This window comes from Lolium rigidum, chromosome 3 (genome assembly GCF_022539505.1).
Source record: "Lolium rigidum isolate FL_2022 chromosome 3, APGP_CSIRO_Lrig_0.1, whole genome shotgun sequence".
In the NCBI taxonomy this organism is placed as follows: Eukaryota; Viridiplantae; Streptophyta; class Magnoliopsida; order Poales; family Poaceae; genus Lolium; species Lolium rigidum.
Window position 1 is genome coordinate 130,205,678 of NC_061510.1, and position 12,399 is coordinate 130,218,076.

Below are 12,399 nucleotides of genomic sequence, written 5' to 3' on the forward strand. Positions count from 1 at the left end.
TAGTTCGGCGAAGAGATAGTGAAATACTGGTGGTATGAATAAATAGTAGCAGTAGCAACGGCACCAGAAAAGTGCTTTGCCCGGGACGAGTAAACAAGCGGTAGTAACGCAGCGGTAGTAACGCGGTAAAAACGGTAAACAAGCAGCGATAGCGATATTTAGGAACAAGGCCTAGGGATCATACTTTCACTAGTGGACACTCTCAACATTGATCACATAACAGAATAGATAAATGCATACTCTACACTCTTGTTGGATGATGAACACATTGTGTAGGATTACACGAACCCTCAATGCCGGAGTTAACAAGCTCCACAATTCAATGTTCATATTTAAATAACCTTAGAGTGCATGAAAGATCAATACGACTAAACCAAGTACTAACATAGCATGCACACTGTCACCTTCACACTGTGTAGGAGGAATAGATCACATCAATACCATCATAGCAATAGTTAACTTCATAATCTACAAGAGATCATAATCATAGCCTACGCCAAGTACTAACACGGATGCACACACTTGTCACCATTACACCGTGCGGGAGGAATAAAACTACTTTAATAACATCACTAGAGTAGCACATAGATGAATAGTGATACAAAACTCATATGAATCTCAATCATGTAAAGCAGCTCATGAGATTATTGTATTGAGGTACATGGGAGAGAGATGAACCACATAGCTACGGCGGAGCCCTCGGCCTCGGGGGTGGATTACTCCCTCCTCATCATGGAGGCAGCGATGGCGGTGAAGATGGCGGTGAAGACGGCGGTGGAGATGGCTCCGGGGGCAATTCCCCGTCCCGGCGGTGTGCCGGAACAGCGACTTCTGTCCCCCGAATTGGACTTTCGCGATGGCGGCGGCTCTGGATGGTTTTCTCTGTTTCCGTCGAACTGGTCGATGTTTTTAGGTCAGGGACGAATATATAGGCGGAGAGGCGGCGCAAGGAGGCGGCTGGGGCCCCCACACCATAGGGGGGCGCGGCCGAGGGGCCACCCGCGCCGCCTTATGGTGTGGGCCCCCGCTGCCCGCCTCCGACTCTCCTTCGGTGTTCGGAAGCTTCCGGGAATTCTAAGACTTTCGGTGTTGATTTCGTCCGATTCCGAAAATATTTCCTTACTAGGATTTCTGAAACCAAAAACAGCAGAAAACAGCAATTGGCCTTTCGGCATCTCGTCAATAGGTTAGTTCCGGAAAACGCATAAATATGACATAAAATGTGAACAAAACATGTCGGTATTGTCATAAAACAAGCATGGAACATCAGAAATTATAGATACGTTGGAGACGTATCAATGTATAGTGTGGATGATGATTGTTTGCAGAAAACAGTAGAACAGTATTGCAGTAGATTGTATTTCAGTATAGAGAATTGGACTGGGGTCCACAGTTCACTAGAGGTGTCTCTCCCATAAGATAAACAGCATGTTGGGTGAACAAATTACAGTTGGGCAATTGACAAATAAAGAGGGCATGACCATGCACATACATATTATGATGAGTATAGTGAGATTTAATTGGGCATTACGACAAAGTACATAGACCGCTATCCGGCATGCATCTATGCCTAAAAAGTCCACCTTCGAGGTTATCATCCGAACCCCTTCCGGTATTAAGTTGCTAACAACGAGACAATTGCATTAAGTATTGCGCGTAATGTAATCGGTAACTACATCCTCGAACATAGCACCAATGTTTTATCCCTAGTGGCAACAGCACATCCATAATCTTAGAGATTTCTGTCACTTCCCCAGATTCATGGAGACATGAACCCACTATCGAGCATAAATACTCCCTCTTGGAGTTACAAGCATCTACTTGGCCAGAGCATCTACTAGTAACGGAGAGCATGCAAGATCATAAACAACACATAGATATAAATTGATAATCAACATAACAAGTATTCTCTATTCATCGGATCCCAACAAACGCAACATATAGAATTACGAGATAGATGATCTTGATCATGTTCGGCAGCTCACAAGACCCGACAATTAAGCACAATGGGGAGAAGACAACCATCTAGCTACTGCTATGGACCCATAGTCCAGGGGTAGACTACTCACACATCACTCCGGAGGCGACCATGGCAGCGTAGAGTCCTCCGGGAGATGATTCCCCTCTCCGGCAGGGTGCCGGAGGTGATCTCCTGAATCCCCCGAGATGGGATTGGCGGCGGCGGCGGCGTCTCTGGAAGGTTTTCCGTATTGTGGCTCTCGGTACTGGGGGTTTCGCGACGAAGGCTATTTGTAGGCGGAAGGGCAGGTCGGGGGGCCACACGAGGGGCCCACACTACAGGTCGGCGCGGCCAGGGCTTGGGCCGTGCCGCCCTAGGGTGTGGCCACCTCGTGGCCCCACTTCGTCTCCTCTTCGGTCTTCTGGAAGTTTCGTGGCAAAATAGGACCCTGGGCGTTGATTTCGTCCAATTCCGAGAATATTTCTTTACTAGGATTTCTGAAACCAAAAACAGCGAAAAACGACAAGCGGCACTTCGGCATCTTGTTAATAGGTTAGTTCCGGAAAATGCACGAATATGACATAAAGTGTGCATAAAACATGTAGATAACATCAATAATGTGGCATGGAACATAAGAAATTATCGATACGTCGGAGACGTATCAGGCCACACCACCATGTGAGAAGGAGAAGAACAAGTGAAGAAGAAGAAGAAGAAGAACCCACCTTTGATCCCCTGTTGAAGAAGAAGAAGAAGAAGAACCCAACTTTCATCCCCTGTTTCTTGAACCCCTCTTCGATCACCGTATGTTGAACTACCCTGTGATATCCGTATGTTGAACTCCCCTGTGATGGTAAACTGTCATTCATAGTAGCTAGGAAATGTCGTTATGAACTACCATTCATAGTAGCTAGGGATGAATTCATGAACTGCTAAGGTTCGTAAGTGTGCAACTAATGAACTGGTGAACTGTGATTTCTGTATCATGGGAGGTGATAGTATGGTAAGGTCACCCGTGTAGAGAAGAGATGACCTTTACACTTGCCTGGATGGCACTAAACAGGTGTAGTTTCATCTGCATCAACATTTAGGGTTGCTAGGCAAACAAACAAAAAGGTCTTTTTAGCTTAAACCATGCAACCCGAGCATCCAAATAACATGCCAATTTTATCCCGTGGCTTGTTCCGAACGCACAAATGTGCTCGTAACACTGCGCCAGTGAGCCCCAAATGAAGCCCAGATGCAAACACGCATGTAGTTGTTGTTTTCGCTGCATCCGTATGTTGCGACGTCGTTGGGGTGGTGATAGGCATCGGGGTAGTTGAAACCCCTGCACCTAAGTGCGACGCAAGTGCTGCATGAGAAGTCCGTAAGGAGGTTGTAGCCGTCGATCACCGAGACGTCGTAGAAGTCGTTGGCACCGCTACCGCCGATGGTGTACTCAGCCAGTGTCGCCGGGCGCTGGCCGGAGAGGCTACAGGTCAGCGCACCGGCGCAGTCGCCGGTCCGGCAGCTCCCTCTCCCGCCGTTGAAGGAGCATCCGGTGCGGCCCCATATCCTGTCGGCGCTGGTGCCGACGGGCACGTTGATGCTGGACGTCTGGCGCGAGTCAAGCTGAAAGCCCCCGCCCACCGGGATACGTACCCATCGGCCGCATCGTGAAGCCGCAGCTGTTGGTGATGGTGAACGTGGCTGCGCTAGCACCGGTGGCAAAAATGGCGAGGAGAAGAAAGAGCACTAGTAGAAACAAGGGCTTTGGTTTTTTGCCCCAGATGTCATTTGCACCGGATTTGGCATGAATCGGTGCTAAAAGGGGTCATTAGCACCGGTTCGTGGGGCGCAGCCGGCAGAGGGACCTTTAGCACCGGTTCGTGTTACGAACCGGTGCAAATGATCTATCTTTTGCACCGGTTCGTAACACAAACCGGTGCAAAAGGTTCGTCGCCAGGCACGTGTCAGCCGAGGAACCTTTAGCACCGGTTCGTGTTATGAACCGGTGCAAAAGATAGACCATTTGCACCGGTTCGTAACACGAACCGGTGCTAAAGGTCCCCAGCCCTATTTCAGCTCAGCTACCCGGCCAAACAGCCCACTCACTTCATTTTTGCTAGGAGAAGGTGTGTGTGTTGAGTGCTAAGTTGCTTCTCTTTGGCATGCACATAAGGTGCTCGATGAAATGTGTGAGAGAGTGATGCCGCTTGATTTTACACCCAACAAAAATGAGATGAGGTGCCGGAGCGACACTTAAGCTTTCTCCTCTTTCTTTCCTCCTCGATCAAGGTTAAGCAACAACTTTACCCTTTCATTTGTACGGTGCTAATTTCCACTATTTATAAATATTATGATGCTTTTTAATTGTTTATTGATAAAGTTAATTAATTATTTGATGTAGATGAACCGGCGGCAATGGATGTACGTTGACCGACGTCTACCCGAGTTCAGATCGGGCCTGGAAGAATTTATCCATGTGGCTCAGGAAAACCCACAGGCGGATGGTTTTATGTGTTGTCCATGTGTTGATTGCCATAACTTGAAGCAATACCCTGAATGGCAAGTTATTCACTCCCACCTGCTTTGGAAAGGTTTCATGCCCAGCTATAATTGTTGGACCAAGCATGGAGAAAGAGGGGTTATGATGGAAGACGATGAAGAAGAAGAAGAGGATGATGATATGTACCCTAACTACGGTGATACCGCAACAGGGCATGATGAAGATGAAGATGCAGGAGGAGGTGATCAAGATGAAGAGGCATCAGATGAGCCCGTTGATGATGATCTTCGTCGGGCCATCGCCGATGCACACAGAGATGCAGTAAACGAAAACGAGAAGCGAAAGTTAAAGGGCATATTAGATGATCACAAAAAGAAGTTATACCCAAATTGCGAAGATGGCAACACAAAGCTCGGTGCCACCCCGGAGTTGCCGCAATGGAAGGCGGAGGCTGGTATATGTGACAAGCCATTTGAGAAGTTACTGAAAATAATGAAGAGGAGGTTTCCAAAGAATAATGAATTGCCTGACAAGTACGTACGAAGCAAAGAAGGTTCTCTCGCCCTCTAGGATTAGAGGTGCTGAAGATACATGCATGCATTAATGATCGCATCCTCTACCGCGCTGAGTATGAAAATTTGGAAAAATGTCCGGTATGCACTGCACTTCGGTATAAGATCAGGCGAGATGACCTCGGTGATGTTGAGGGCGAGCCCCCTAGGAAGAGGGTTCTGCCAAGGTTATGTGGTATGCTCCTATAATACCACGGTTGAAACGTCTGTTCAGAAATAAAGAGCATGCCAGGTTGTTGCGATGGCACAAAAAAGACCGTAAGAAAGACGAGATGCTGAGACACCCCGCTGATGGGTCGCAGTGGAGGACAATCGATAGAGATTTCCCGGATTTTCCAGATGACGCGAGGAACTTAAGGTTTGGCCTAAGTACAGATGGAATGAATCCTTTTGGGGAGCAGAGCTGCAGTCATAGCACTTGGCCCAGTAACTCTATGTATCTATAACCTTCCGCCTTGGTTGTGCATGAAGCGGAAGTTCATTATGATGCCAAGTGCTCATCCAAGGCCCAAAGCAACCCGGCAATGACATTGATGTGTACCTACAGCCATTATTTGAAGAACTCTTACAGTTGTGGAGCAAACCAGGTGTACATGCATGGGATGAGTACAAACAGGAGTCATTTAACCTACGAGCGTTGCTTTTCGTGACCATCAATGATTGTCCTGCTCTTAGTAACCTTTTAGGACAGACAAACAAGGGATACAATGCATGCACGCACTGTTTAGATGAGACCGAAGGTGCCTATTTGCATAAATGTAAGAAGGTTGTGTACCTGGGGCATCGTCGATTTCTTCCAAAGAGGCAGCCCGTCAGAAAGAAAGGCAATCATTTCGGAGGTGAGGCAGATCGCCGGGTGAAGCCTGAACTCCGTACCGGTGATGCTTTACTTGATATGGTCAAGGACATAAAAGTAATCTTTGGAAAGGGTCCTGGCGGTCAATCTGTTCCGAATGACGACGTTACCGGACACGCACCCATGTGGAAGAAAAAATCTATATTTTGGGATCTACCCTATTGAAAAGTCCTAGAGGTCCGCTCTTCAATCGACGTGATGCACGTGACGAAGAATCTTTGCGTGAACCTGCTAGGCTTCTTAGGCGTGTATGGGAAGACAAAAGATACACCAGAAGCACGGGAGGACCAGTATCGTATGAAAGTCCCAAAAGACAAGCAAGAACAGGATTACAAGGATACGAGGAGTCGCTTAAGTCCCGCCAGCTACGCTCTTACCAAAGCGAGAGAAGGATATCTTTTTTGAAGTCCTTTACGGTATCAAGGTCCCGTCTGGCTTCTCCTCCAATATAAAGGGAATTATAAATATGGAGAAGAAAACATTCCAGAACCTGAAGTCGCATGACTGCCACATTATTATGACGCAGTTGCTTCCGGTTGCACTAAGGGACTTCTGCCGGAAAATGTTCGAATACCCATTGTGAAGCTATGTGCATTCCTTAATGCGATATCTCAGAAGGTAATCGATCCAGCTAGTCTTCCAAGGTTACAGAAGGATGTGGTGCAATGTCTTGTTAGCTTTGAGTTGGTGTTTCCACCATCTTTCTTCAATATTATGACACATCTCCTGGTTCACCTTGTCGAAGAGATTGCCATCCTCGGTCCTGTTTTTCTCCACAATATGTTCCCCTTCGAGAGGTTCATGGGGGTCTTAAAGAAATATGTTCATAACCGTGCTAGGCCAGAAGGAAGCATCTCCAAGGGCTATGGAACAGAGGAGGTCATCGAGTTCTGTGTTGACTTCATTCCTGACCTTAAGTCGATTGGTGTTCCAGAATCGCGACATGAGGGGCGACTAAGTGGAAAAGGCACGCTAGGAAGGAAATCAATGATATGTAGGGACGGCATTTCTTTCACTCAAGCACACTACACAGTTCTACAAAGTTCCACCTTGGTGGCCCCGTATATCACTGATCACAAGAATATTGTACGCTCCGAACATCCGGGGCAGTCTGAAGACTGGATTACGCATAAACATATGCAGACATTCGGCGGTTGGCTCCGAGAACATCTCATTAATAACAACGATATTGTAGATCAGTTGTACATGTTGGCCGGGTCACCATCTTCGACTATAGTGACTTTCCAGAGGTACGAGATAAATGGAAATACCTTCTACACGTTCGCCCAAGATAAAAAGAGCACCAACCAAAACAGTGGTGTCCGCATTGATGCAACAAACACTAGCAAGTGGGAAAAAGGACACATATTATGGTTACATAGAGGAGATATGGGAACTTGACTATGGACCTTCTTTTAAGGTCCCTTTATTTCGGTGCAAATGGTTCAAGCTGGATGGAAAAGGGGTAAAGGTAGACCAGCTGTACGGAATGACAACAAGTGGATCTCAACAATCTTGGTTACGGAGACGAACCATTCGTCCTAGCCAATGATGTGGCTCGGGTTTTCTATGTGAAGGACATGTCCTCTAGACCGAAGAAAAGAAAACATAAGGAAACGAGCTCATCCGATGAGCCAAAGCGTCACATAGTTCTTTCAGGGAAAAGAACCATCGTGGGAGTCGAGGACAAGACAGACATGTCAGAAGATTATAGTAAGTTTGCTGAAATTTCGCCCTTCACAGTGAACATTGATCCAACCATCGCGTTAAATGCTGAACATACTCCATGGTTACGGTCGAAGCGATCATAATGTATTAATTATTATCCTGTACCTTGAGCTCATATTGTGAAGCGTTTGTTGTGATATGTATCGATAACATTGGTCGTTTGAACTAAATGCAATTATCCAAGTTTATTATCTTTCTAGATACACATGTTTGGAAATTTATCCTCAGCTACTGGTTGTTGGGTGTATACTAGCAGCTTCCGAGCGGGACTTGCGGGAAGAGTTACTCGGGCGGAGCTTCCGAAGATGTCTAAGACGGCCGTCCATCCAAGACATCTTCGAGAAACTCCGCCGGAGAGGCTCTTTCCTTCGAGGTCGCCGTCGTCGGTTTATATACCAGCTCCCTGGAAGCTCTCTATGCTCTCCCCTCCTTACCTTGAGCTACTGTTTGTTGGGTGTATACTAGCAGCTTGCGGGAAGTGTTCTCGGGCGAAGTTTCCGAAGATGTCTAAGACGGCCAGCCATCTAAGACATCTTCGAGAAACTTCGCCGGAGAGGCTCTTTCCTTCTTGGTCGTTGCATCTTCTCTCTTTGTTCTCTCTACTCTCCCCGGAGGGGCTATATATAGCGGTGTGTGCCTCCAGATAATCCCCTCCCCCTAGATGAAACCACCCCAGATAAGGCAAATAACAGATAAGCCTCCCCCAGATTTAGCCCCCCCATCTTTAGCACCGGTTCCAGCCGAGAACCGAGATAAAAGGATATATAAACTAATCCACCATCTTTATCACCGGTTCCAGCCAAGTAACTCGGGATAAAAGGGGTATATAAACTAATCAACCGTCTTTAGCACCGGTTCCAGCCATTAACCGGGATAAAACGACAACGACTTTATTGAAATTTAACAAGATACGTTAACTAAACTTAAACTAAAACAACGACAACACTGCTTTATTGAAATTCAACATTAACTAAATTTAAACTAAAATAACAACTTCTACTAGTTCTTCCGCGCATCCGCTCGCTGCCCTCCCGGCTGCCGCCTCCTCGCCGCAGCTCTCCTCCTCACGACGACGCTTATGCATCTCCTCACTATCCAGCATCCGTCACACGCGGCCGCTTATGCAGCTCCCGGAGACTCTGCCTCTCAAATGCTTCTATGGTAGCCGCTAGCGCCGCCTCCTCCCACTCCTCTATCTCTGGGAGCTGCGGGTCCACCTCATCCGCTGCTGCCCTCCTGGTTGCCGCCTCTTGCCGCAGCAGCTCCTCCCACTCCTCTATCTCCGCGAGCTGCGGGTCCACCTCCACCGGCGGCGGGTGCGGCTTTGGGGGCATTTTGCAATGGGCTAGGGTTTGGTGATGAGTGAAATGGGAGAGACGGGGGCGTACTATTTATAAAGGGTGTTTAGGCGGGAAATCCCCGCGCTGCGCGTCGTGGCGGGAAAATATCCCGCGCGGCGTCGTGGCGGGAAAATGTCCCGCGCAGCGTCGTGGCGGGAACATATCCCGCGCGGCGTCGTGGCGGGAAAATGTCCAGCGCGGCGTCGTGGCGGGAACATATCCCGCGCAGCTTCGTGGCGGAAACCCGCGCAGCGTCGTGGCGGGAACTCGATCCCGCGCGAAACAGATAAAAAAGGCGGGAAGATAAACAAACTAGCAGCAAAAATTTCAGTCCAACTGGGGACCTTTTGCACCGGTTCGTGGCTGGAACCGGTGCAAAAGGGTCCATTTGCACCGGTTCCAGCCACGAACCGGTGCAAAAGGTCCCCAGTATAAACTGGGGCGCGCCCACCCTTCTTCTCCCGCGCCCTCACCGCGCCGCCGCCTCGCCTTCGCGTCCGTCCGCCGCCGCCTCCTCCCGCGCCCTCACCGCCCGCGCGCGCCGCCGCCTCCTCCTCCTCGTCCGCGCGCAGCCCGCGCCGCCGCGCGCCGGCCACCTCGCCGCCGCCGTCCGGCGCCCTCCGCTCGGCCAGCTCCGCCCGCCGCCTCCTCCTTCGACGCCCCGCCCGTGCCGCCACGCCCGCCGCCGCTCGACAGAGTCGAGGTGAGGCACGCGCGCCACCCCCTGCCTCCAATTTATTTGTTTTAGTTTTTAGGAAATTTTAGTTAGAAATTTTAGTTAGTTTAGGACATTTTAGTTAGTTTAGGAAATTTTAGTTAGTTTAATTAGGAAAATTTGGATGTGTTAGGAAAATTTGATGTGTTAGGAAAATTTGGATGTGTTAGGAAAATTTGGATGTGTTAGGAAAATTTGGATGTGTTAGGAAAATTAGGAAAATTTTAGTTAGTTTAGGAAATTTTAGTTAGTTTAGGACATTTTAGTTAGTTAGTTTAATTTTAGATGTGTTAGGAAAATTTGGAAATTCTAGTATTTAGATGTGTTAGAAAAAATTTAGATGGAATATGTAAGTACTTTGTTGATTGGTATGTGTTAGATGGAATATGTAAGTACTTTATTTTAGATGTGTTAGAAAAAAATTAGATGGAATATGTCAAGTATTATATTAGTATGTGTTAGAAAATATTTAATTACTTTGATTCATATTTATAAGTACTTTATTCAAATTCAATATTATATTTGTTAGTTTGCATACGATGTCAGCGGCCTCCGCGTCCCGGAGCTAGGACAGCTTTTAGAGGAGATGCAGCAGATGGGGAAGTCCGGGACTGGGCTCCGCCGGGGTGGCACTGGGAGGTGTTATCTTCCGGGGCGCGCACCATGGTGCGGAATCCGGGTCCCGTCATTGACCCGGATATTCTCTGGTGGAGGTCTTATGGGCCATGTTCGTTTCAGAGGGAGCCGGCCCCGCCGGAGGAGGTAGCTGAGCGCATTGAAGCGGAGGACCATCACGTTCACCGTTACATGTATGCGTTAGACAACATGTATAGGACCGGATGGAGCGTTATGCAGGGATCTCATGTTAGCTATGCTCCCGTTGTTGTTCCGTGGCTTTGGGGGTACACCCAGCGCGGCTCAGGACCCGGTCGGCGCCCTCTAGGACCCGGTCTCGCGCGGTTGAGTGGTTGTAGTAGTGATTGATGTATTAGGGTTAAATAAACATGAACCCGATCTATGTATGCATGTAATCTGCACTATCTCGCTTTCAGCACTATATTATCGATCCTTAGTTAAGAACTATATATGTATTGAGCATTATCCTTAATTAGTACCTATATATATGTATAACTCTAATATTTTGATCATGTATTGAGCATTATTCTTAATTACTTGTAAGTCTTTGCAGAAACTTGTAAGTCTTTGCAGAATTTAGCTTCGTTGTGTTTATAGCATTAGAATAACTTTTAAGTCTTTGCAGAAACTATGGAAAGAGACCTAGAACAAGAATACCTCGTCGAGGAGATTATCCGTGATGATGACGATATCACCTCTATTTACCTAAACCAATCCGGCAAGGGAGACGAGCGAACCCGAGGAGACGGCTCCGATGAGGAAGATGAGCAAGACCACCGTGGAGACGGCTCCGGTGAGGAAGAAGGTGACGACTGCGAGGGAGAAGCTCACGACGCCGAGGTGTATATATATTAATTAACCAAGCCTACAGATATGTGCATATACATATATTAACGTTGTTTCTTCTTTTAGATCTCCCAATCAACACACTCTACTGGCAGAACTAAACGAGGCGCGGCCAGAAAGATGGAAGAGCATGAAAGGTGCATCATCACGGAAATCGCTATAGACGGCGAACCGATTTCTCCCAAGCATCACGCAAAAAAGTTTGTAAGTCAATGCGGAGTTATTGTTAGGGACACCATCCCGATCACCACTCAAGAATGGAAGAAACCTGCAAAGGCGGACGAAGGAGTTACTTACGTCGATACGAGATCCAAAAATCTGATGTTTAGGAAACTCATGGTAAATTTCATATTTCCGGAGCCAGCTGACTCTGATAGTGAGAATAAAAGGCCAGACCCTGAGGATCCCGAGCTGAATAGCATACAACGAAGAGTCAAGAAGTGGGCTCTTAAGAAGATGGCAATGCAGTTCAACGACTACAAGAAGAAATTGGACAACTCCTTTGTCAAGAAAAAGAAGACTCCAGATTTCAAGGGCCCCTATGAGAAGATAAAAGACCACTGGGAGGCATTTGTGAAGTACAAGACATCGGAGAGGGCAAAGACAAGGTTAGACACCAACAAGACAAATGCTGCTAATAAGATGTACTTCCATACCATGGGGCGAGGAGGCTACAAGGCTGGCAGACCTAAGTGGGAGAAATGGGAGAATGACCTAATTGCAAAGGGGATCCATCCAGAGGTACGGAAATGGAACCAGCGGTCAAGGGATTGGTTTTACGCGCATGGGGGCACGTTGGACGCACAAGGGTTCTGCATATATACACAAAGACATTGGGAAAACCCACTTCCCATCGAAGCCTTTAGAAATACTGCAAAGGAAGTTGAAGAGGGGAAGTTCCGTCCCGAAAGAGAGAAGGACCAGCTCACACGCGCCCTTGGGAATCCTGAACACCCGGGACGAACACGAACCATACCGGGTGGCAAGCCGTGGTGTATTGGGTTTCTGCAGAAACGAAGAAATATCCCGATAGAAGCCGTCAGAGGCAAAAGGATGTGGTTCAAGAATGCGTTGCTAAGCTAGAGGAGCAAGTGAGGATGATAATGTCAGGCTCAGTCACAGTCACCCAACCTCAACCTAATCCGCGGATAGAAGAAGTTGCATTCGATGCTACCGGCCTGGGATCTCATCGGAAGAGCAGCGTGGCTTCCACGGAGATGCCTGGTGATGATGCAGATGTGGATCCGCAGATGGC

The 12,399-nt window shown here is 47.8% G+C and overlaps 1 pseudogene; it reads right to left on the minus strand.

The window, feature by feature from the left end:
* Positions 1-3,127: 3,127 nt before the first annotated feature.
* The window catches only part of LOC124695536, a 9,924-nt pseudogene continuing 652 nt past the window's right edge, over positions 3,128-12,399 (minus strand).